The sequence below is a fragment of the Canis lupus genome, chromosome 24 (genome assembly GCF_048164855.1).
Source record: "Canis lupus baileyi chromosome 24, mCanLup2.hap1, whole genome shotgun sequence".
In the NCBI taxonomy this organism is placed as follows: domain Eukaryota; kingdom Metazoa; phylum Chordata; class Mammalia; order Carnivora; family Canidae; genus Canis; species Canis lupus.
The window spans coordinates 15253588-15280919 of NC_132861.1; the positions used below are offsets into that span (position 1 = coordinate 15253588).

The 27332-nt window shown below is 40.4% G+C and overlaps 1 protein-coding gene and 1 long non-coding RNA gene across 17 annotated transcripts in view; one reads left to right on the plus strand and one right to left on the minus strand.

Annotated features, from left to right (window-relative positions):
• The window catches only part of LOC140615806 (uncharacterized), a 44508-nt gene extending 22456 nt beyond the window's left edge, over window positions 1–22052 (plus strand). Inside the window, exons 3-4 of one of the 2 annotated variants that reach the window (XR_012016290.1) lie at window positions 8277–8494; window positions 21679–22052. This is a non-coding gene — a long non-coding RNA (uncharacterized lncRNA). Of the gene's footprint in view, window positions 1–8276; window positions 8704–21678 lie in introns of those variants that run through there. The other variant, XR_012016289.1, reaches the window with a different exon arrangement.
• LOC140615803 (phospholipid-transporting ATPase IB) overlaps window positions 1–27332 on the minus strand; it is a 570784-nt gene that overhangs the window by 93534 nt on the left and 449918 nt on the right. The gene's annotated exons all lie outside the window — the stretch shown is intronic.

Genomic DNA, 27332 nt, shown 5'->3' on the forward strand with positions numbered 1-27332 from the left:
GTTTTGGCTCAAGTCATGATCTCAGGGTCATGAGCCTAAGCCCAGCATCACAGTCTATACTCAGTATAGTCTGCTTGGTAATTCTCTCCCTCTGCTCCTCCCTCCATTCATGCATTCTCTCTCTCAAATAAATAAATAAATCCTTTAAAAATTATTTAATTTATTAACTTATTTCTAGCTTAGAAGTGTTACAATATACTTTTTGCTTTTACACACATTTGATCAAATAAACACCAAAACTATACTTCGAACTGTAAATATTATACTGTTCTTTGATATATAATCAATCAAAATAGCATATCTTGGCTTTTAGGCTTAAATCTTTCACACCAAGGGTGCCTGGGTGGCTCAGTGGTTGAGCATCTACGTTTGGTTTGGGTCATGATCCTGGGTCCTGGGATCAAGTCGCACATCGGGTTCCCTGCAAGGAGCCTGTTTCTCCCTCTGCCTATGTCTCTACACCTTTCTGTCTCTCATGAATAAATAAATAAAATCTTTCATGCCAGCACAAGATTTTACAGGTAAATAAATTAAACGGAACACATAAATATGAAATTGCCTTCAGTTCAGTTTTTTTCAAATATCTGATAATCTTTTACACATTTTAAAGGGGAAAAAAGCTCAAAGCATGAAAAAGCTCACACTAGCTTATTCTGTTGGAGTCAAAGTCTTTTAGCCTTTCTGTTAAGTTTTGTTAGATCTTATTCATTAGATATTGCTTTTAGGTGTATGTGGAGAGTGAAAACAGGATAGAGTTACTTCTTGGAATATAAGAGAAAGACACAGAGTTTCTGTCCTCTGGATCCTTATAGTTTTGTTCTGAGCAGAAATAAGTAGAAGTAAAATAAGAAAATGTTGGGAATATTCAGGAATATTCAGAAGAGCCAGTGACCAAGCTGTAGAACGGGGACTCCTATGGCCAAATTGGCCAGAGATGGTGAGATTCCAATGAGGCCATGCAGAATAGAATGCAGGGAGACTTGGCCAAGTTTCAGAAGTGGAATTACCATACTTGGTGATTGAGGAGCCTGACAAAAGGGAGGATTCTGGTCTCTAGCTATGTGAGCTGGTAGATGGTGGTGCCATTTACAGAGACAGAAACACAGACAGGTGAGGGGGTGTGCAGGGGAACATGAAGATGTCTCATACATGCGAAACTCAGGATGTATGGGTGTGTCATCCAAGTTGGGAAGTCTGGAAGACTCTGGGTCCCAGAGTCTGGCACTTAGATCAGTGATTTAACCTTTCAGAGATTTAGACTTGGAGCTCCTAAACACATAAGTATTATGTGAGATGTTCGAGGAAATGAGATGAGTAGATAAGACCATTTAAGAATGAGCCAGTGGCTAAGGACAGAACTTTGGGGAACTTTAGCACATAAGTTACCAAGGGGGAAAGGAAGTCTAGAATGAAGAAGCAAAGGCTTAGCTGAAGTATAGACAGAGTTCCAGAGAAAATGGTTCTAAAGGAAAAAAAAAAAAGTGAATTTTATTTTATTTTAATATTTTATTCTATTATTTATTATTATTATTATTATTATTTTGAGAGAGAGAGCATGTGTGCACACACATAAGTGTGGGGAGGGGGCAGACAGGAGGGGCAGAGGGAGAGTGAGTGAGAGAATCTTAAGCAGGCTTCATGATCAGCATGGGCCTGACACCGGGGCTTGATCTCACAACCCTGAGATCATAACCTGAGTTGAAATCAAGAGTCAGATGCTTAACCAACTGAGCCACCCAGGCAGCCCAAAAGAAAGGAGTTTTAAAAAGAAAACCCAACAAACTATAGAGAGGTCTATAAGAAAGGGAAAATGTTCTTTGAAATTGTAATTAAGAACTGGCTCCAAACTTTGGTGAGAATAGTTTCACAGGAATGATGAGAGGAGTAGGCTGATGTGACAGGTTAAGGGCTAAATTGAAAGTTGAATAAGGCGAATTTCCTCTAACAGCATGGGGTCTATTAGGACTATAGCAGGGGTAGGGATAGAGAATCCAGAGGGCTGGCTACCCATTTTACTGCACTTTCTAACTTAGAGCTTAGAGAATGCACCTCTCTACTGGACCATTTTTCTCAGTACAGAAATATATTATTATTTTTTATATCCTAAAACAAAAATAAAATCTAAATATCTCAAATCTCCTGGGTATAATGATCAGAATATAGTTAAAAAGGAGGTGGTACACCCAATCACGCCAACCTCAAATGTTAAAAGTTGTTATTCCTGGCCAATGGCTTTAGGTAATTTTTATAATATGTGATATACATATTATAACAAGTACATTTAAGTATTTGAAAGAAAAATATTTTAAAACTGAAATTTAAAGCATACTAAGAAGTTTGTGATCAAGATAATAGTCACAATAATAACCAAATAAAGTTTTACATTTAAAAATTAACCCTTGGTCAGTTAAATTGTAAGCACAGAGCTTTGCAAATAGTAGATATGCAATAAATGTTTATTAAAGTGCATTCTAGGGGATCCCTGGGTGGCTCAGTGGTTTGGCGCCTGCCTTTGGCCTGGGGCCTGATCCTGGAGTCCCGGGATCAAGTCCCATGTTGGGCTCCCTGCATGGAGCCTGCTTCTCCCTCTGCCTGTGTCTCTGTCTCTCATGAATAAATAAATAAAATCTTAAAAAAAAAATAAATAAAGTGCATTTTAGGACATCATTTTAATTGTGGGCAAAGGTCTAAGTCCTCAAGCTATTTCTAGTGTCAGACCAACAGGCAAGACTTCCTGGGGATACAGGAAGCCAATCTCATGGGGATGGCTGCCTTTTATGAATACCTGTAAAGATATTAATACTCTCAAGAAATGGACCAGCTCTAGCTTTCCTGTCCTTTACTAAAGGGTGTGTGTATGTACAGCGTTCATCAAATATTACTTTCAGAGTATTTAGCAAGAGCTAGATGTCATGATGTGCCTATAGTCTCAGATCCTATAGTTTACTCTTGAAAAGTATTCACAAGCTCTTTTTGTCTACCCCTTAGCTCAAGGATCAAATACAAGGAATCAAAAAAAGGAGAATGAGTCATTTGCCATAATGCTGAATGCCTTAGCCAAGATCTTTTTGTGTGTTGTTTTTTGTCCCTACATCTAAGTCCTGACTATGAGCTCACCTGAACATTTCCAGTAAAAAGGACAATGTATAGTTTTGGAAGAGAATACTTTAAAACACGAATGGCTTCATTATCTGGAAAAATATACATTTCTTTAAATGTGAATTTCATTTACTTTCCAGGCAGCACTTAGTCCAGTTTTAAAAAGCAAAATCATTATTTCCGATCTTAACCAGCTCTGTCCTCCAATTCAATAAAGTCTCAATCAACACAGGTACCCATACTGACTTTCAGGATTCATATGTATTAATATCCCTGCCTAAAAGGAATAGTATTTTAAATCTCTTCTTCCTGCTGCTTAACTTCCTTTCTAGTGCCAAACCCTAGATAGCAATTTGCTTTCTTAAATAATTCTTTTAAGATGATAACAGGAGAAGTTAATTTAAAATCATCTCAGTAACAAATACAGTAGCCCCTAACATCAGGTTACAAGTGGGATCCAAAGTGAAATGAAATGTCCAGCGACAGGCTGCTGGAATTAATAGGAAACAAGTGCCAATCGTGATATAGGAATTCATGCTATCCTTGCTTTCACTGTGCCCAAATCTTCTCGGTACTGATTCATCAATTTTAGGGGAGTTGAGGACTCAAACTTCCACAAATTAGAACAAATCTTTAAAATACGCCATTGTAATATTTTATCATGTAAACGTTTCCTTCTGATATGAGAGGAGGTTCTTTTTAGGTTTCCCTTTGATGCCACAGACAGAGTTTTCACTCTGTTGAAGGGTCTACACAACCTTGGTCTTTTTCTCCAGTGGATCTTGCTCTTTGTGCAACAATGTAGTCACCCACAAAGTAACTTTGTAATTGGAACATCACATAGCTGGAAGGATACATAGTCCAATCAACAAATATAACATTTTGGCTTCTTCATTTCCTGTTACAAATTTCTCTCCCTCCTATTTTAGTGATTGATGTTCTTCCCAAGAAAACCTCTTATCTATCACTCATGTACCTCTAGCATCTTGAAGTATTTTGTTTTTATCGGAATGTATTGGGAAACCTATCCTTCAGGCTCTACCAGTGACTTTTCATTTCTAAAACGCTCCTTATCTGGCAGTCAGTTCAACTTCATTTATGTGGTTTGGCCAGGATTTCCACTTCATAAAAGATGAATTCACTGAATCTAAAAACATATGTCCTTCTACAGATAATTATTCTCTTTAAACATCCGCCTTTTCTTATTTTCTCTCATCTTCTTTCTTCATGGTCCACAATTTTTGGGGGGCCTCTAATACTCAAAGATTAAAAATGTATCCTGTGATATTTAAGAGATTTTAGAATTAAATAAGTTATCTTATTCTGTTACAGTCCATTGTTATGAAATATCAACTAACATTTTACAAAAATACACTCCATTATGAAGAAATTATTTTTATACTTATGGGGTGGGGTGTGGGGCGGAATACAGGTTTCTTTAAATACTTGCCAGCACAGTAGAAGCCATGCTGTTTTTAAGCTTTGCCAAGATAGAATTTTCTAGCAAATAATTGATGTCAACATTAATTAGGGATTGTTCCTGAAATTATGGTGATTTATATGAATTCTGATTGGTATAGTTACCAGTTAATCATATGTATCATAACACTGTATAGTGATAACATAGTGTGGTCATGAGCAGGTCTGAAGTCAGTCAGATCTGGGACTGAACCAGAGCTGTGCATCTAACATCTCTGTGATACTGGGTAAATTACTTAATCACTCTCTCAATTTCTTCATAAAGTCCAGAAATTAAAACTGGCACTTCAGGGTTACTGTAAGGAACAGATACAATCAATGTAAAACAACTAGTATAGTATTTGGCTTGAATTAGACATCTACTAATGTAACCTGTAGAATTAAAGTTGTTTCTCGGCAGGTTTAGAAATCTTTACATGGGGAAGAAAGGAAAGGAGGGGAAGAAACTGGAAGGAAGAAAATAAGGATATTATAATGTCGTCATGTTAAACATTTGGGCTCAGCTTTGGTGAATTCCACCCATACTGCTCCTGGGACAGAGGAGACCACTGCTCTTGGCCAAGAGTTGAATTGGATGACAATCTCAAAGACACACAAATTCCACCTACATGTAGAGGTTGCTACCAGGCAGGGTGGCTAGATGCAACCCTTCTGAGCTTAGTAGCCTGTTCGTGCAGTAAGGAGTCAGAGGGAGTGTGGGATTTAAGGAATTGGGGATGAGAGCAACTGGACTGAAAGGGAAGGACATGGTGCTGGGAAAAACAAAACAAAACAAAACAAAACAAAACAGGAAACACAGACACAGAACATTGGAGCCCAGCAAGTGTTCAATATATGGTCTCAGAGTCCAAAACTAAAATAAGCTAATAAAAGGGACAGAAAACAACTCGATTAGAAATAAGGGGAGACACATACAAAGGAGAAAAGCAAATTAATTCACTAACATGGACAGTGACAACACTGCAACATTCTGTTCAAGGTGAGGGTTTCACACAACTTCTGAAGCTTGTGTGGCAAAAGAAAAACAACCATGGGCAAGGTATGGCATGAGCTCTCTTCCAGGCCTGGTATGCTGCATCAAGTTATGGGCTGTGAGTAACCCTCACCTCTCCTGAGCTTCCATTTCCTCCTGTGGAAACAAAGGGCTTGGGATGTTCACTAAGATGTCCTCTGACCCTGCTTGGCCATATGCCTCGAATATTCGATCCTGCAACACATTTGAAGTTCTAACCCTATGTCCAGCCCATCCAATCAATAGGATTTTGTAGCAGGCAGGAGTCACCAGAAGAGTAACACTGGAAGCTGCTTCTTAAGCAGGAGTGTGACCTCTGAAGGCACATGCGTCTGAATGCCACAGCCACAGGTGCTGTGGTGATGGCCTTTCTTCTTTGGAATGACTCTCTGAGGGAAAGCAAGACAACTTAAAAAGGGACGCTGGGACTGGCCAGCCAGCCTTCCACCTCCCTCCGTGAGGATGCTACACTCCTCTTGAAGCTCTATCCTGAGGGGTACAGGGGAGCCTGGCCATAGACCAGTGTAGGAGCCTGTTCAAAGGCATATTTAGGATGAGTTATGTGAAAATTGCCCACAACAACATTTTTTTCTTTTTCTCTCACATTGTTAGCATTTATTAAATCAATGTCTCCATTTCCCTTCCTGTATTTTAATCTGACTCACAGTTGGTGGAAAAGTTTTCAGAACCAACCCAGAGCTGATAAATAGCATGGGCTTAATGTTAATAAAGGAACAGAGTTGAGATTGAACTAAAGCCTGGGTTTAAGTAAATAATTACACAAAACCTATGATTTTATAAAGAAAAATTTCATGGAAATATTTCATGTTTTTGTTTCAACATTATGATAAATGGAGGTAATACACTGGTAGTGAAAGCATAATTTTAGTCTTGGAAGGAAACTGTAGAGTTCACTTTGATTCACTAAATATTTATTAAACCTTTCTTCGTGCTAGGCACTAGGGTTACAAAAGCAAGTCAACTGAAATCTGTTTTTAAGCAACTTTATATATGTTAAGGAGACAAAATACAACCTGTGCCTGTGTTTGGTCTCTCCTGTACTTAAACCCCTCTGCACAGCCTTGCTTTGCTGTCTTTCACAGGCCTGACCCCTGCAGGCTGCAAGTTCTGGTAGCTCCAACTGGGTTCTGCAATGGGAGCTTCTGGCAAGAGATCGGAGAGTGGGAAGAAGGGATAGATAAGTCAGGGTTTCTCTTCTCTGCCTGAAGGTCTCCAGAAGTGGCCATGCTTCCACTGGGAATATGGCTCCAGCTGGACAGACCCATCAGGAATCCCCCTCTGCAGAGTGACCCAGCTCCTAAGCTGATACTAATGGCCTCTTCCCTTTGGTCTTCCAGCCTACGGTGGTAGGGACTTTCTATTGTGGTTCACCTCTGGGTTCTCTCTCAGACCCTATATTACTTCCACAATCAATTCTTTGAATTAAAATATGCTATTTTAAATAATTAGCCTGGCTTCTGTATTCCTGGTTAGACCCTGATACACAACCTCTTAATGATAACAACGCATAACAGACATTCTTCCAGCAAAAACACTTACGAGCTATGGGTTGGCATAGAGAAAAAGCTGAATTTTGCTGGGAAGTCTGGAAAACTCCACCCAGGTAGAAATTCCTGTCATGGTAAAACACTAATGATAAGGGTTTGGACCTTGAAAGGTGAGCCAAACCTTAGCAATTGAGGGAAGAGGAAGACAGGCACTCCATAGGGAAAATAGCATAATCCAAAGCTTGGAAATGCATAGCATGTTTCTACACAGGGTATAGTGAGAAAAAGAGGTAGTAAACAGGGTACAGAAGGGCTCCACTGTGAGGCTCCTGGAAATCCTTCCAAGGAGTCTTAGATCAACCTGTAGATAACTGTGACCCTTATTAACAAGTTTCTAAGCAGTGACAAGTTTGCATTCCAGGGTAAAGCATGGAGTAAAGGAGGTTATGACATGGGGATCATCCTGAGTAACTGCTAGAGTTGAACAGAAGGTGATGAGGGGGACAATCATCATGATAGTAGTTGAGAATGTGAAGAGAGGTGGATTTGCAAGACATGTTGGTGAAGAGAAGCATGGGATTGGGAAAAGATGGATGTGTAGGTCAGGGAGTAGCAAGAGTATATGAAAAATCCCATGTTCCATGTTTAAACACAGAGATGAATAATGATGTGTTAAGCACAGAGGTTGTAAGCCATGAGTTTGATTTTTGAGTATGTTGAATCTTAGGTGACCATATGAACACATAGAGGGCAAGTGTGAGAAGTCCTTAAAAATGTAAGCCTGGTACCCATGAAGAGGTAAGGGTTGGGGATTTACATTTGCAATGTAAATATTTATATTTGGTTGGAGCACAGCAATTGAAGAAATGGTCACAGGAAGTGATAAGAAGCCCATGAAGGATGCAACTGAACTAAAACACCACACATAATGGCCAGAAAGGAAAAGAAGAACCAGCAAATGAGGTGGAAAGACATGGATAGGAAGTTAGGCAAGAGACATAACTTGGGTGTCAAGAGAAAAGAGTTTTAAGAAGTAGAAGGTGACCATGAATATATACTAGCATAAATGTCAAGTGAGATGATGACTGGAATGTCTTTTGGTCTGGTGCTGTGATATTTACTTTATACATCAACTTGAGTTTTAGGAGGTCATCTTGTTCTATCCCTTCATTTTACAGTTGAGGAAACAGAGCCTGGGTGACTGGCTAAACTGCCCAAGGACTCAGAACTGCTGAATAAAGCTGGACCAGAACTTTGGATTTTGCTGAACAGTCAGAATGTTTTCCACCCAAGAGTCTGCTCTCCATGAGAAAAACCAAGGTTTCTCATAGAGAATCTCAGAAAGACTTGGTACTCTACATCATCTCCCCAACTCAAGTCACTTCAAGAAATTCAGGTGCTTTTGTTGTTGTTAGTCATTTTTTATATTTATCCACAGAACCTAAGAAAACTTAATTCTTAAAGACTGAACCTATTAACCTGAAGATCAAACATCCAAATGAATACAAATATCAACCTCTAATTGAGGCATTTGAAATTAAAAGATCCTTTCTATCATGTTCAGGCATTAGCATATGCCTATGCAATCTCTTCAAAAATTGTACCTTTTCTTCATGGGAAACATACAGCTACCTTGAGAACCAGCAATTAATACTCTGCTTCAATGTTTTCCTTTCCCTGATAGAAACTTGCTAGAGATGGAGCATTTGGGTGGCTCAGTGGTTGAGCATCTGCCTTTGGCTCAGGTCATGGATCCTGGAGTCCTGGGATTGAGTCCCACATCAGGCTCCCTGCAGGGAGCCTGCTTCTCCCTCTGCCTCTGTCTCTGTCTCTTTCTATGTCTCTCATGAATAAATAAAATCTTAAAAAAAAAAGAAAGAAAGAAACTTGTTAGAAATAAATGAATTTCCAGTTTTATGAAAGGAAAATAATTTCCTGACCAAGATGAGAATGTACTTTTGAATTTTTAATTATATTTGACATTTTTTCTCTTCTTCTGTTTTTACTTATTTATTTTAAAAGATTATTTATTTATTTATGAGAGAGAGAGAGAGAGAGAGAGAGAGAGAGAGGCAGAGACACAGGCAGAGGGAGAAGCAGGCTCCATGCAGGGAGCCTGACGTGGGACTCTATTCCGGGTCTCCAGGACCAGGCCCTGGGCTGAAGGAGGCACTAAACTGCTGAGCCACCTGGGCTGCCCTCTTCTCCTGTTTTTAAAGATGAAAGTAAGCATTACTATTTTATTTTTCACCATTTTTGAAGTATTGTCAAATTTTCTCTGAAACTTTAGGGATGGCTTAACAAACAATGGAGCATCCTGGAAAAGCTTAGGCTTAAAGAGTCAAATAGCAGCAGTACAGTCATACAGTCTGTATCTCCATCACTTCCTGGCGTTGCAATCCTGGGACAATAATTATAACAGATGGCGCAGGGTGTGCTACTACTTACCTGATGCCATATTGAATAAAATAATAGATGAGCTCATTTATGAGGTAGGCATTTTACTTCCTTTTTAAGGCTGAAACTTAAGTTTTAGGAACTTCTTTATTTTTTTTATTTTTAAAAAAATTTTAAAAAGACTTTATTTATTTATCCATAAGACACACAGAGAGAGAGAGAGAGAGAGAGAGAGAGAGACAGAGACACATGCAGAGGGAGAAGCAGGCTCCATGCAGGGAGCCCAATGTGAGAATAGATCCCAGGACTCCGGGATCAAGCCCTGGGCCAAAGGCAGGTGCTAAACCACTGAGCCACCCAGGGATCCCATAGGAACTTCTTTAAAGGTCACATTGGTTGACTGTAACTCAGGTAAGATGAGGACCTGGTTCTGACTGACCTCACAGGTGAAAGGACCCAGCTATAGCCTTTCAGGGGTCTCACAAACACTCATGCTTAGATTGAGCTGTTACAATCACTACACAGAAGCTCCATGTGAAATACCAAGCACAAGGTAGTGTCCGGTGGGCATTTATGATGGGGATAAAGGGCTGCTAGTTTAAAATCTAACCTTGATTAAAATTTGGACATAAACTGCAAAGTAGATTTTACGAGGTAGTATATACCTTGCCATTCCATCCCATCCCATCCCATCCCAACAGTTAATTTTTTAAAAAAAGAAAACACTTCTCTAACAACCTCAGTACCATACAAAATTACCTGTAAGATAGCTTATGATTTATGATAAGAGAGAAGGAGGTGACACCGAGTTTTGGGACTCATTTGACCCAACATTTGAAGTCAAATGTCCCTTTTTCTAAAGAGGGGGAGGGGAGGACTGAAGTATGGGCTGGAAATGAACCTTCATGTGTAGAAGCTTTGGAACGTTTCTACCTGGGCCAGGTGGGGGGGCCTTTTGCCCCAGATCTTCTCACTGACCACATGAGTCCTAAACTGCCAAGCTACTAACTAGTTTCTTTCAAATTCCTAACTCATTCCTTTATGTGTTCCTTTCTGTTTCTGAGGATAGATTCTAATGGCTCTCAGCACATTTCCTCCTGGGTAAGCCCAAATTAGTCCCGTCTCAGACTCCCACTGGGCTGTCTTGGTACATCACAGAACGCTGGCTGAGAAAATCCCTTTTCAGTCCCTACAAATCACCCTAGTACCTGCTACTCTGACGAGGCCTGTGCCATTATTTATTACAGAATAAGCACTAGCTGTTGAGGGTCAATTATTCCATTGACCAGGCATTACAATAATTCCTGGTAATTAAAAGAGGTACTTAATGTGAATCTGGGTGCATATTGAAAGAAACATTAGTCCTTTTGTCATCTTGGCAAGTCTATTGTTCAGAGCCAGGCCCAACCAATTAACATCTTTTGCCAATCCCTGTCAGCTGGAGCTTAAAAAAAAGGAGAGTTGGGGGGGAGGGTCAGTCAGATGCTAATTTAGATACAATTGTGTCAGGGCTGTTTGGAAGGGACTGGCTCCAAGGAAGCCACCAGGGTTTAATGAAGCAAACAGCTTGGGTCCCAGTGACCCTGCAGGGGTAATTTTAAAAAGACCCCTCTGTGTTCCTGTGCCAAATAGCGGAGGGGCATCACAAGAAGCCCTTCCTTTAAAAAAAAAAAAAAAATGAAGAGAGGGATAATCATCCGTTTAATCTGCTCATTAAACAAATCTCTCAGGCGGACTTAACATGAATTAGCACTTCTCTAGAAAGGTAAAATGTGACATACAGCAGACAGTCCAGATAATTTGAAAGGTCACAATTCTTTATTATAAGCTCAGTTGTTATTACTGTATTAATATTCGATGATATTGAGTAAAGACCCCCACCTTCATTCAGCCTTGGGAGCAAAACAGTATGTTTCCCTGACTGGAAGACAACACCAAAAACACATTCATCAGGCCCCAGTACAGACCTAATCACAAGCTAAGGCCAGACAACATGTTTTATTCCATGTTTTTCAAACACAGGAATTAAGAGGGAGAGAAATCTGAGGCTGCCAACTCCTTCTACTAGCTTTCCACTTAACTCAGGCTTGGCTCACACGTGTGGCTGGGAATGTGATAGTCGGGCCTCAAGAAGACTGAATTTCTGCACAGAACCTCAGAAGCCCAGGGCATGCGTTTTGGCGGCCACATGGTCTACAGCATCACAGCCTGGACACAGTGATTCAAGGGGCCCAGGCCCCGGGACGATTCAGGATTGACAGTGCCTGGGAGGCAAACTTCCCAGAAAACAGGGGAATCTTTTATCCACAAGCAAGACACCACATTGACATAAACACCTCCTTCACAAATCTCCCAGTGTTATCTAAGGGGGATAATTAGTCTGCTCTTCGTATTTACTTACTCATTCCTGGGTGCCGAGAATGGTCCTGTGATCATGTTGAGATGGTGTTTACAATGAGGCCCGAAGACACAGTTCTCTTAACTAGTCAACCTAAACCCTCAGATAGGAAGCTTAGGCCCACTGAATGATGATTTCATTTGAAAAGAACAAAAAGGCTAATACTGGACCACTTTAGAAATCTTTAGTATTTCCTATCATAAGGGAAAGAGTAAAGCACATTTCAAAATAAATTGACACTAAAACAGAAACTTGCACACCAGTGTTCATGGCAGTATTATTCACCATGGCCCCAAAGTGGAAACAACACCAATGTTCATCTACAGATGAGTTAATAAACAAAATGTGGCATACAGTCATGGGGTTCAAGAAATGCTGGCTGGAAAATATGGCATCTAGGCATAGTAAATATTTTAAGCTGAAGGAGATTGAGAAAATGGTAGAAGAGAGGTTCTTTCTGACCTCCTTCTACCCTTCTCCCCTGAAGCAGGTCATAGGACTCTCATGTGAGAAGTGTCCTCCCTAGGTCCAGAGTAAAGGAACATGGACACGCTGCAAAGATTTCAAACACACAGCCTTGTTAAACACCCCCCAGTTTACTACACTTGGCTCATACTCTGGGCCCTATCATATCTTTCTAATCTTTCACTCTTCCCCAAACCTAGCAGAGAAACACTCAGGTTGAACCATTTCTTTGGGTCTTTATGGCCTTATGATTGCTCCCATGTGACATGAAACTTACATAAATGAATTTGTATGCTTCTATCCTGTTAATCAGTTTAATTTTCAGACCTAGCCAGGGACCCTAAGAAGATCAAGGAAAACTTGTTTCCTCTTTTACAAACCATTCAGTAGAGTAATGTTATTCAGTCTTAAAAAGGAAAGGAATTCTGACACGTCCTACAACATGGATGGACATGTTAAGTGAAATCATCAGTAAGACACAAAGGACCAGTATTGTAAAATTCTACTTTATATATGAGGTGCCTAGTCTAGGCAAATTCTGAGAGACACAAAGTATAATAGGATCTGGGGACAAGGTGGAATAAAGAATTATTATTTAATATGTACAGATTTTCTGATTGGGATGGTGAGAAAATTCTGGAGATGGACAGTGGTGATGGTTGTACAACATGATGAATATACCTAATGTCAATGAATTGTATACTTACAAATGGAAATGATTAGAATATAAACTAAAATATGACATGGATAGTCATAATTATATTTTTTATTAGCTACATTATTCTGGGAACTCACATCATTAAACTTGTGAAACTACTTACCTGGAATAATTATTACTATCATAACATCAACATGTATTTAGAGTTTTCTTTTACATAAACTAAATAAATGAGAAGATAAATAAGTCAACAGCTCTAATGTACATTTGCAAAGCTTTCATACTCAGCTAAAATGTATCAGATTTAAATAAAGATTTAATCTATGGATATTACTGGTAAAGAAATATCTTCAAGTTCAAGGCAAGCCCTGAATAAGATATTTAGTTTTTAAAACACTCCTTAACACTGTTTGCTCCTTTTATCATCCAAATAATATTTTCTACTTTATTGCTTGTTATTTAAAAGTTAACCATCACACACACACAAAATCAAAATCATTGAGCCAAATGTCCCCACTATGAAAGGGCCAGGAAACTAAAATGCTGTTCAAGTAAATGGAACTAAGATTGTGACTGCCTGGAAGAGCTGTTCCTCTAAAGTCCGTTTCTTCAGAAGAAAGCAGCAGTCAGTTGGCATTTGAAATGTTTTCTCTCTTTGGAAATTGTTGCCTGAACAGTAAGTCATGTCAGCTTTGACTCAGTTCCCTTGAGGCCTGAACCAAGTGAAGCCCGAAGCTAACCATTAAGCAACTGCAGCAGCCATGGGGTGTCTGGAATTTGTTGAGTGTGCTCAGCCTTAAAACAGAACAGCTGTTGTGGAATGCTGTTACAAGACACCTACGGGGGACTTGAGGCCTCAGGGACACCCTTGTCTATTCTGCATAGGGAGGCAGATCACTGCTTCATTACTTCCTCATGAGAAAAGAAGTTGTAGAGATGAAAGTACCCATGCGCAGGTCTGGACAAGACAACGTGATGAGTGAAACTATGCTCAACATACCTAAGTCACTGTTACCACAGCCCAACGTGCTCAGAACAGAGTTGCACACATTGCCAGTGCACAGCAGTGGCTGACTTTCAGAAATCATCAGAACCATGACATTAGAAGATCTGCTGCAACAGACACAGGAACAAATATGGTGTATTTCAGTAGGCAGCCGTTAGGCATTGAGGGGTTATTTCTCAATGAGATTTCAAAGGTTGATCTCAAATCACGATATTTATATAAATTACTTTAATTATGAGAGTCTGTTAGGGGAGATACTAGACCATAGAGCTGATCTGTTATCACAAAATCTTATCTGAAAAAAAAATCTGCCAGGGATATAGAAATAAAGTCAAAGGCTTAGACTAAAAAAGCAATGCAATAGGATAGTTTAACTCCTGGAAAGAACAGGTGAGATCCTACTTCTACTTGAAGAGCTGGCTCTATCATATCATGCTTTGGACTATCACAGAACTCAGACAAAATCTACACTGGCTCTATATTCTACGGTGATTATCTAGGAGTATAGTACGATATATGATGGCTGAAAGCACAGATCTATCTATCCTTGGATTGGACATAAAGTAAGGATTAAAAAAAGTCATGAAGGGTGGATAAAGAAAGACTATAATGGCAAAAAGAAAATTGGAAAAAAAAAATCTCTGAGAGGCCTGCTAATCAAGTAATGTCTTTGTGGTAAGAAAATGTCATCACTACTGTGCAGCTGAAAGGGTCCTTAGAGATCAACACGTCCCCATCCCAGGGATTCATGAAATGATTGCTTGATTGGCTGAGTCAATAAGTCCTTAAACAAAAGAAAAAGCAAGAGATAGGGACACCTGGGTGGCTCAGTCTGCCTTTGGCTCAGGGTGTGATCCTGGAGTCTCGGGACCAAGTCCCACGTTGGGCTCCCTGCATGGAGCCTGCTTCTCCCTCTGACTACATCTCTACCTCTCTCTCTGTGTCTCTCATGAATAAATAAATAAAATCTTAAACAAAAAAAAAAAAAAGCAAGAGATAGAAATCTAAGACCTCTGTCATGGAGAAACCCATGGAGACGGCCAGGATTCCAAATGATTGTTAGTAAATGGTTATCAAACTGGCAGACTGATTGTAATTTACCTCCTTTTTAAAGTTATCATTTGTTGGAAATGCAACAATACCAGTCCCTTGGATGTTTCCTGCCCTATTTAGATTGCTCATCAACAAAACATATTTATTAAGGACCCTGTGGGAGAAACAGACGAAGGTCTGAGGCCAGGTCAGGAAAGTGTACAGGACTGTCAAGTTGCAGAAGAGAGCCTGTCCTAAGACTCTCATCTCGTCATCTCAATAATGAAGTAGAAATAGCACCAGAAAAGCAAAAACCTGTGGAGAAAGTACTCACAAAGGAACATGAACCAGAAGAAAGGAGGGGAGAAGGAGGGAGAGCATTTTATACCAGAAGAACAAAAGCATTCATAGGAAGGCAGAGAAGAAAGGCCAGGAAGGAGACCCCACTGCTGGGGCAGCAGGGTTCTGGGGGAGTCCCTAAAGTGGGACAGGCTGTAGAGAGCCTAAAACTGGGTAGAGTTACTAGAAGAAAAATAAGGGAGTCTCTGCAACTGAGTGACAATGGGATCTTAGAAAAGGCATGGCTGTCGTTGTGCGCACCAGCAAAGGAGAGATTGAAAGCAGGAAGATGGCAGCACTAAAGGATCTGAAGGTTACAGTGCAGGGAGGGAAGGAAAGTCAACGAGGTGCAGAGACCGATCAACTGTGAAGGGCAAAGAGGGGAGGGGGCCAGCGACATGATCAGAGGCTTGGGACAGTGACAGGAGTCAGGAGAGGAAGGACAGAAGCAGAGACATTAGGAAGGATGTTATCTGGAAGGGGGTGAGGGATAGAGAAGAAAAGGTGTAGACATGCAAAGCTGAGAGTTAGGGACATCAGGCACACAATTGGAAAGTACAGACAGAAAGCTGGGGTAACTGTCATCTTATAAGAGACAGGTTTTCCTGAGGTGGGGCAACAAGGAACAAAGGGAGGAGAGGAGCAAGATTTGGGAACAAGACACAGGAGTGTGTTGAATGCTTAGGTGGCCGCAGGCTTTCTTGCCAGTTCTGTCATTCGTCGTCCAGCAGCCTGGCAGGGCTGGGAGGGCTGGCAGAGGGAACGTGATGGAAGAGGTGGGAAGGGGAACCAGGGCCTCCCAGGTGCCCTCTGGGGAAGCAGAAGGCAAGAGGCTGAGGCTGTGTGCCAGTGGACAGGGGAGAATCAGGATGGGGATGGGTGTGGAGTCTGGGTTGCGATGGCAGCTGGTGACCTCCACATTCAGGGTCATGAGGAAGTAGAGGCAGCAAGCAGAAGCTCACCAGCTGATGAGGGTGAAGTGGCAAAGGGAAGAAACAGGCCAAGCTCAGCGAGAGGATCAGGCAGGCCGTTTTTTTTTTTTTTTTCTTAACTGTTCTTATTGTTTAAATGGTAGAAGAGACCAAAATATTAAAAGACAAAAGGAGAGAGAGAGACAGACATGAGAGAGACAGAGATACGAGAGAAGGTGAGTGGGCATTAAAACAGAATCAAGGCCTACCAAGAAGTGATGGACAACAGAATCAGAGAACAGGAAGAAAGCAAATCTGGAGAAGAGAAAATCTTATCTGTTTAGAAAGGAGTACAGACTTAGGCACTCTTCCTTTAGAAAACTTTTTAAAGTGGGGTACTTGGGTGGCTCAATTGGTTAAGTGTCTTACTCTTGATTTCAGCTTGAGTCTCAATCTCAGGGTCATGGGTTCAAGCCTGCATTGGGCTCCATGCTGGGTGTGGAGCCTACTTAAAAAAAAAACTGAATGAATGAATGAATGAATGAATGAATAAATAAATAATGAATAAAATAAAAATGTTAAGTGCCTAAGGAAGTCATCTGCTGAAAGAAAGAGTAGAGATTAAATTAGGGGCAAGAGAAGGTGGAAAATTGGCAGTAACAGAACAGGACCAAGAGACCAGGGCTGGACACGCAGAGATCTGTCTAGATATCTCTGTGTATCTGTTCAAGTATCTAGCTACTGAATAACCAAGAAAACCCAAAATAGATATCTCACATCATTAAGATTATTTTTGTTTGGGTACATAAAAGAACTGTATCTAATAATTTGTCAGATATTGAAGATAAAGCAAAGGATATCCCTGTAATCTTTTAGGAGTTTAGAGTCTAACGAGGAGCAGTCCAGTTTTTTTTTTTTTTTAACTTTAATTCATTTAAGTAATCTCTATACCTAATGTGGGGCTTGAACTCATGACCCTGAGACCAAGAGTCATGCCTTCCTCCAACTGAGCCAGCCAGGTGCCCCAAGAAGCTGTCCAATTCTAACAGAGTAAGATACTGATAGGGTGGACAATGAGCTACAAAAGTGACCCATAGTTATTGGGATGGTTGTAGAGAAGTGAGTGTGTAAGGGAATATTATACTTAACCACTGACATTTGAATCAAAATGTTAACCAGAAGCAATTCACTCAAAGAGAGTGTGAAAAAAAAACACTTCAGCAGAGAAAATATTCATGAAGCATGTAACATGCTAGGGAAGATACAAATGTCTCCACTTGAAAAGTCCCCCAGGGGTTTGATTGGCACAGGGTCTTGACTGGCACCTTAAGGAGTTTGGGCAGGCGTCCATAGGAAAATGGAGAGCCGTGGAGGGTTTGAAGCTGGGGCCATCTATGGTTTAAGAAATTTCTCTGGCAGCAATGGCTTCCAATCTAGGCTGGGGATGGGGTCACCTGAGGACCTGGTACAAATATTAATTTCTGGACTTCCTATCCTGAAGTTCTGATTCAATATGACAGAGGTAGAATTTGCACAAGAGTGTTTTTAAATGCTTCCCAGATGACACTCATTCATTGATTTTGAAACTATTTAATTCCTAATATTTTAAGCTGAGAACCCAATAGCAAATAAAACAGACAAAAATTGCAGACTCATAGAGCTTATATATATAGGAAGTCAAGTCAAAGACATATGTAAATTGTAAGGTATATCAGAAGGTGAGCAGAGCCATGAATAGGAATTAAGCATGGGAAGAATAAGGTGGGTGTGTAGCACAACATGTATACTGTGTTGTTGAGGAGGGCATTGGTGAGAATTTGAGTAATGACCTAGAAGGGGTGACAGTACCAGGACACTAATTTCTGAGGAAGAGGGCTGTTGGCAAAGGGACCAGCTAGTTCATAAACCTTAAGCTGGAATTTATCTTGGATAGTTGAATGACAAGACCAGCATAGTAGAGAAGAATGTGTGAGGTGGACAGTAGCAAAGGATGATCATGAATGGCCTTATAGACCATGATGAGGACTTACTCTGAATGAGGTGAGAAGCCACCAGAGGCTTCTGAAGAGAGGAATAACATGAGTGATTTAGGTTCTTAAAGGATCATTTGGGTTGCCGTGTTGAGAATAGATGGAAGTAGGGAGACCAAGTGGGTAGCGGTGGAATTGGTGGGAAGCGATGGAGACTGGATACATACTGCAGGGAGGGCTGAGATGAGGAAGGAAGAGAGAAGCATCAACCAGACCAGTCATGAGGTCAATGCTATGGTTGAGGAGGAAAGAGACAAGGGTTGTAGGCTGGGGAAGACTAGTCAGAAAGCTGTGTCACAGTTAACACTGCCATGCTTAAGGATCACTTGTACAGAGGTCAAGAATGAGTGTTGGGTTCCTGGTTTGATTTACTTGAAACCAAGAACAGATTTATAGCAGGAGAAACAAGTTTCAGTTCTGCTCTGACCAACTCCTCCCCTTCCCCCACCTCTGGTGCTCACATGAATACGCAAACCGCAAACCTCCTCTATTTGGGAGGTGCATTGAGTTAGTCAGTGATTGGATATGTTGCTTTTGAGAGGCCTAGAGACCAAGAGACATTTAGGAGGAAATGGTCAAAAAGATGGAAATTTATCCTGTAAATGTGGGCTTGAGGCTTGCGGGGTGGGGGGGGGTCTGAGCTGGACACGGGATTAGGGTCACTAAGAACCCTGGTTGAAAGCACGGGAAAAGGGATCTCTGGGTGGCGCAGCGGTTTGGCGCCTGCCTTTGGCCCAGGGCGCGATCCTGGAGACCCAGGATCGAATCCCACATCAGGCTCCCGGTGCATAGAGCCTGCTTCTCCCTCTGCCTGTGTCTCTGCCTCTCTCTCTATCATAAATAAAAAAAAAAATTAAAAAAAAATTAAAAAAAAAAAAAAGAAAGCACGGGAAAAGCAGAGGGACAGAAGAAATTGAAGACCAGCACCTGGGACTTCAACATTCAAGGGAAAATGGAGGAAGAGGACCTTTTATTAGCCTGATGCAAAATGCCTACAGAGATGTGTGTGCGCGTGTGCACACACACACACACACACTTTGGAGAATCTTTTTTTTTTTAATGGATACTTCATATAGTTATGGTTGTGATGTGCCAAGCATGTCAAACAGTTACGAATGATTATTTTAAATACAAATGATCCAAAATGTAAGTATCCATACGTAGTATTTATTCTTTGCCCACCAGATATGGGGATTCCTATGGGTGGAAGCTGGGTTTTCTATTTTGAAAATGCTGGTGATTCAAACAAATAATCCAATCTGCTTGTACAATGTCCAATATCCCCCAAAGCTTTGGGGAAGGGAGTAAGGATATTACTGAAGCTTTGCTGCAAGTAAAAAAAAAAAAAAAAAAAAAAAAAAAAAAGCCAGATAAGACTATTAGCATCTGACTTTACAGTCAGATGATGTCTTCTGGCTAGAATCATGTTTGCCTTTTGAAATGCAGAGATGATGGTGGGAAAAATGGTTTCCTGCAGATCTGTTGAGCAAGCTTTCCTTCCTGCTAAGTGAACTTTTTCATTATCCTTTTTTCAAACCCCATGCTCTTGTTTCATTTGATTGCCCAGAATGTTTTATTTTGTTATCCTTTTCCATAAATACTAGTCTGGTTACTGAATTAGATCCCTAATCTACATTATTATAACTAAATTATTGTGAATTATCCTTATTTGGGAATCATCCAATTTGGTAGATCAGCTGGTGTTTATAGGCTCTGTACATATGCTATTTTCATTCAAATTGTCTTTATATGCATGTTTAAAAGGAGTGGTTCCCCTGAGCACCCAGTGATGAGCTATTGTCAGCAGAGCAATGATCATTAACAAATAATCACCATATCCTGTTGGAGATAGTTTGCCAGCTAACAGGCTATGGAATGACTATAGTTTAGCTAATAAGCTCAAGAGTGAAATCTAATCTAATTTTGAAACCTCAGCCCTCCTTGCCAGGTATCTTTGGTATTAGTGGCAAATTTAAAGCATGCCTATTTACACCTAGAAACTGACTTCTGAAACTGCCCTGTTCTTGCTTCTAAGATTTATATATGAAAATAATGGAAAAATAATGAAAATTTAAAATTTGTCCTTTCTAGTTTAGTTTCTTCTAAAAAGCACACTTTAAATTATGTGCATATAATATACCTATGAGTTTGTATTCATAGCCATGATCAATTTTTACATTAAAGTATGCCATCTACTGAATATAAAATTTAACTCTAAAGGCATACACATCATGTAACACTTCTCAACCCCAAGAACTGAGGGATTTTTTTTTTTCTTTTGCACATACACAGATGCTGCTGGAGCTCCCTACTTAAAAATTCTCCAATCCCAGGAAACTCGCAAGACCCTTTCAGTTTGGGCCATTTCCTTTTTCTTCTTCAAACCAACTCCCAGGCTCCCTTACCCCAAGTCTACTTATGAAATCCCTTGGCCCAGGGCCATTCATCAGCCATTTCCAGAACTACCCGGGCTGGCAGAATCATGCCTAAGAGTTTCTTCTCTCAGGGCTGGTGTTTCCAGTACAGCTCCTCAGACAGTTGTGTGCATTCCCAGCCCTGTCCCCACTTCTCTGTCTCCCTTCACTTCTCTGCTTCTCCTTCACTACATGCGGGGCCGCTTCCGAACGCAACACTAGCCGTACTACTCATCTGACTCTATGACGGGTCATGCTTCCACACAATGCTGTATCAAACAGGGAGTTAGCCCTTTCTCCCATCCAGATCCACACTCCAGGAAGACTCCCAGATTCTCTTGCTTCTTCTGTAGACCTCCTGTCTTAGCAGCTAACCTGGACACAAGAGAAGAGTCGATTTCTCCCATAAACCCCCTCCTCTCACAATGTTTCCTGTTTTGCTAAACAGCACCACACTGTCTCCTCCTTGTTCAGATGAAATACCTAGAGGGTATCTTGGATTCTTCCCTTTCTCTAAGCCCCTCATCCAATCCCTGTGCAAGTTCTATGTGTCCTGAATACATTTCTCTCACCTCCACCCTCCACCCTACTCCAAGTTTTTCCTATTGATCCTGGGCCTTCTTGCTTCCACTCTTTCCATTGAACCACCTACATCCTACGTAGCAACAAGCTGACCTTTTAAAATGTACATCAGACCATCCAATTTTCCTGCTTAAAACTCTTGAAAGACTTTTCATTCCATTTAGACTAAGATCCAAGTTTCTTATTTTGTCCTTTATAAAGACCCCCATGGTCTGGTCACTACTCACACCATGCTTTCCTTTCCTGCCACCCTCCTCTATTCCCACTCCAGCCAAACTGACTGCTGTTCTGTATTTAGAACATACCACTTTCTGCACCTTCTAATCGGCACCTCTCTCCCAACCTTAGGCACCATGGGCTTCTGCTTCCCACTCGGATCCCAGGCAAGATGGTGGCTCCCCTGAGATGTCTCCATTTCTACCCTATCTGAAGGAAGTACACAGTCACTTGCTGTAATTCTCTATAGAACTATGATACAGTTTTTCCTCCTGTTTATATATTATTCATTAGTTTCTGCCTGACATCACCAGAATGGAAGCTCCATGAGAACAGAGGCACTTGTCTTCATCTTGGTTGTATCTACAGGTCCTACAACAGTAACTGGTACATCATAGGCATAAATGAATTTGTGCTGAATGGCTACATACAGAGTTTTTGATGAAAAATTACTCCCAAACCATTTCTGACAGGTTGATATTGTGAAGACAGAAGAATCTCATAATAAATGCCATGTACCAAGAAACTATCATAGGGACTTTACCAGACACTTTCATGGGTTATCTCATAATATCCATAATAGCTTGGGTTCTAAATCCTCTATTTGTCAGACATGCTCAGGAGGTTAAGTAAGTTGTGGCATGTCACACAGCAAGGGGCAGCTTCCTGAGCAGGGTTGAAATGGCCCCTCCTTACACAGGCTCACAGTGGCACGTTAGTGGGCCATCCCAGAGGTGTTGTGGCTCTATGGAGCTCCAGCATTCACATCACAAACTGAGGAAAATGAGCATCATGCTTGCCAGTAATAAGCTTCCCCAGACCTGTATGAAGTCAATATCTGATTAAGATGTCCAACAAGCTTGATGGAAATAGTCCCAAACCTGGGCCAATCTAATATTAACTACCACTTAATACTTAGTGTTTAATACTGAATGCTTTCAGCTCTGGGTAGTGTTTGAAGAATACTTTCAATTAGGGGTCACTTAATGATCTAGTCCTCATTTCTATGCCAAAAAACAACCGGCACACAAAACACCTATTTGCTTCACACAGAGGCAACTTAGCCTGTGACGCTGTACAAATCTCCTGTAGCACTGAACACACCATTGCAGAGGAGAAGTGAGCTTCTAGCCCTTAAGAAGAGAGATCTCTGCACCAGACATGCACAGAATTTGCCTGAGTATCTCAGTAACGCAGGTGGAAGAAATAAGAGGAGTCACTAAGGGGTACGTGTGTGAAAACAAAGTTTTCTGTCGTTGTTTCCATTGCCTTTAACTTATTTTCCACAGGCATCAAGAAAATTCCACCCCTAAAGCCAAAATGAGTATCACATAACCAAGGAGATGCTGTACCATGCCAAGATAGGCTCTGCATGGTAGGCTACCCAAACCAACACACCCTACTAATAAAAATAAGAGAAATATTTTAAAAGGCCACACACCTCCGTTTTTCAAAAGGATGTGAAGCCTCAAAATCAAGCAAACAACAATAAAATGCCAGATCAAAATCTATGTTAGAGAGGTTACCTTGGGATTTTTTTTTTTTTTTTAACTTTTGTCTTCTTGCTTTTTTTGTCCTTTTGCCAGCATGGAACACTTTGGTTCTACCCGGAGAAACACTTCTACACTTAAGTACAGAGCTGGAGACTACAGTGTGTCCTCTCCACAGTTAGAACCCACCAGAGAGTCCCAAATGTAAATTATATTCATGTATAATTTTTAACTCATAAGGGTAATGGCGGGTAGTGGCAGGAATAAAATGGTTCAGATCTAAGAAGCAACCCAATTCCACTCCATTCTGAATTCTGTAGGCTTGAACATGACCATTTTAGAGTGATACAGCTTTGCCCTAAAGAAACTTCAAACACACTTTGAAGAAAACCACAGGTTTTCTTGAGTGACAGCAATATACAAGATCTTTTAAGACACATTTTTCATTAAATGAAAGTAAATCTCAAAGACAACACTGCTTGCATTTTCAGCATCGCTCTTTGGCTTTACTAAATTGACTCAGGAAGAGAAGCAGGCTACTTCTCAAGCAATGGGAGTCCATTTCCGCTTCCCCAGCCCATTGCACAATGCCAGCACTCTCAATCACTGCAGACCCTCAACCAAGGAGCTCTGCTGAGTTGTCAAAATGGGTTCCAGGCTATAACTTGGCAAACATGACTTAACCTGAGAGAAATGCTTTAAAACAAATTTTCATAACATCTGCCATGTCATTTTTAAGCAATACCTTCTGTTTCCACAGAACTTAAACACAGCTTTGTTTTTAAAAGCTAACTTTCGTAGGACTTTCTTCAGCTCTATGGGATATGCACTTCTGGCAATAAAAGGCTCCCACTAGGGGAAAAAAAAAAAGATTCTCAAATGTTTTAGCATTTCTGCTCCATGGACTTAAGTTCAAAATCAGTCTGTCCCAAAAGAATCAGGGGGAAAAAATGCAGCAAAGTGTCATCTCAGTCCCTAAAATACACTTCCACAAGAAGTCTGATAGGCAGAGTCTTTTGCTAAAAATGCACCAATGGTGATGGTGGCCTGCTGATCACCATGACAGAAGTATCAGGGAAAGGAAATATCTATATTCATTCTGCTGGTAAACCCTTGTTTGAGGGTTACTTTCCTTAGAAGGAAATCACAAAACTGAACACAGAAATTTAGAAACTTTATTGTTGTGAGCATGCTTTTCATCCATCTACTATGTATTATGTACCAGGTAGTCTATTAGTATTTAAAAAGATACAGAAGATGAAAAGATCTGTCTTCATTTTCAAAGTAAATTGAGTTGTAGGCCACAATAAAGTATTGGTCTAAAGATATATAGTTGGAAGTTGATTATTTTTAGCTAGAAATGAAAGCCTTTGGTGCATATGATGTAACAGAGGGATAAAGTTAAAAAAAAAAGAAAAAGGTGAGTAAATAATCCTTCAGACTAATTACATTTAAGGGATAGGACATGGAGTAGGACAGACCAATGAAATATATTAAGGTCACAGTCAGGAGAGATAGGAAAAGATTATGTTTCAGAAGCCAAAAGATAGAATTTCTAGAAGCAATGAGTGTCAAGTGTTGCCAGAAGATCAACCACTATGAAAATGAAGAAGAGGTTACTGCATTAGGGAGGAAGGATGTGAAAGTGGTATTGATAATATCCAATAGGAAAAGAGCTAAGGTTTCATGCTGAGCCTAAAATAATAGTTCTTCTTAAAGAATATTTTATTAATCTGCCATTGAGCTTTAAGCAAGTGTGAAGAGAGTTATGATCAGACCACATCTCAGAGTTTTTTCTTTTTTAAGAGAAGTGAAGTCATTTCTGTAGTCCTGTAGCCAAGATGGGGTAGGGGGTAGGGGGATCGTGATTTAAACAAAACTTATTCATACAATGTTCTAGCCAGGGGATTCTCAACTTCCTGAAATCTTTTTCTTTTTAAAAGAGCTTATTTATTTATTTGCGAGAGAGAGCATAAGTGGGAGAGGGGCAGAGGGAGAAAGAGAAGCAGACTCCCCGCTAAGCACGGAGCCTGATGTGGGGCTCCACCCCAGGACCCTGGGATCATGACCTGAGCTGATGGCAGATGCTTAACTGACCAAGTCACCCAGGTGCCCCTGACTTCCTGAAATCATGAGACCTTTTGTTATTATTATTTTTTAAAGATTTTATTTACTTATTCATGAGAGACAGGGAGAGAGGCAGAGACACAGGCAGAGAGAGAAGCAGTCTCCATGCAAGGAGCCTGATGTGGGACTCAATCCCAGGACCCCAGGATCACACTCTGAGCTGAAGGCAGATGCTCAACCACTGAGCCACCAAGGCATCCCCCCCTCTTTTTTAAATAATTTAATTTATATATATGCCAATGATGATAAAACAAATTTAACAGCAACAAATAGACATTGGTCTTAGCACGGAAATGAGAAAGAAGAAAGAATTGAAGCAACAATAAGACAAAAATAACAAAACAATAAAAAAATTGTCTGAAGATGGTCTACAAATAACAATTATTTATAAAAAGGAAGTTTTTATATGTTGGAAGGAAGTTATTATGTAGTGGAACTTGAAGTGTTTGCTTCCTGGCAATAATCCTTGAGAGGTCATAGAAAAAAATGCCATGTTAAAGTGGATGGAAAAAAAGCTTCAGAAATAGTATTTTCACATAAACATGTGGAAAGAAACACACCCGTTGCAACAGAATTTTTATCCAAAAGAAAGAGCCGGTGAGCCTGTACTCTATACATGCCCTGTGTGAACAGTGTGGTAGCAACACTTGAATGCACTGTGTTCGCCAAGCAGTGATCCTTTCGATTATGTGCTGCACACAGAGCCCATATGTGGTTGCCTTCCCTTTTGTTTTTAGCTTTTTCTGAGCTTGATAAAGAAAACAAAGAGACATTTTTTTTGTCCGTTTCATGAAGTTTATATAAAATATCTATGGGCACATTATAAAAGTCCGTTCATGAGGAAAACTGAAATGGTACTAAATTGTTAGTCGGGGTACTATTTTGGTTCTGACCTAAAATTTCAGACAAGGAATTTTATAGCAGCCCAAAGCTATTTCACTTTGAATTATTTTTTTATTAGAGAGAGAGAGAGACAGAGAGAGAGAAAACACAAGGAAGGTGCTGAGGGAGCAGAGAGAAACATACTCCCCACTATCCGGGAACCCAGCTTAGGTCTCAATAGATCCCAGGACCTTGAGATCATGACCGGAACCAAAGTCAGATGTTTCACTGACTGAGCCATCCAGGCACCCCAAAGTTATTTCACTTTTTACAGAGAAAACAAGATTGAATTATTTAGGCAGTCTTTATAGAGTAATCACTGTACACTGTGTACTTAACTTGTGCTACCTCTGGTGAGCAGAAGGCTATTTACCTACCCTATAGATGCCAGCATTCCCGGGGGCTTGGAGCTCTGTTCTGGGTTTTTTTTTTTTTTTAATCTCTTTGCCCATCTACCCTGGGCAGTACCATCTACTCCTGTGACTCTAACTACCATCCAAATAGTGGTAATTTCCAACTCAGTATACTAAAATAATTTTTTTTTACATTTTTTTAGATTTATTCAATGCATAAGCAGCAATGGAAACACTTTTCAAAAGCATTCTTCTGAGATTCAAAAACACAGTGATATATTTTATTTATCATTATCCTGTTAAAAAAAAAAGCAAGCTAAAAAAAGCAAACTGGGAAACCCAATAGACAAAGCAAAACTTGAGAAGAGTTATTAAAAGCAAAGACCCACTTGGCTGGCTGAGTTGGTTGGGTGTGCAACTCTTGATTTTAGGGTTGTGAATTTGTGCCCCCACGTCAGGCATAGAGATTACTTAAAACTAAAATCTTAAGGGCAGCTCCGGTGGCTCAGCGGTTTAGCGCCGCCTTCAGCCCCAGGTGTGATCCTAGGGACCCGGGACCGAGTCCCACGTCGAGCTCCCTGCATGGAGCCTGCTTCTCCCTCTGCCTGTGTCTCTGCCTCTCTCTCTTTCTCTGTGCCTCTCATGAATAAATAAATAAAATATTTTAAAAAAATCTTAAAAAGGGGGCTGCCCATGGAAACACCCACTTTGATTTGTGGCTGCCTTCTCATTCATTTCGACGGAATTTATTAATTAATGAAAGCTAGATTGAAGAAGGAAGTTTTCCTTATGTGCTTGTCATATTTTTAAGTGTAAACTTTAATCAAAGTAAAATATATATACAACAAAAAGGTGCACACGTTATTAGTGTACATCTCAAATGATTTTTCATTTCATACAGTCAGTACCTGCACACAGCACTCAGATGAAAACC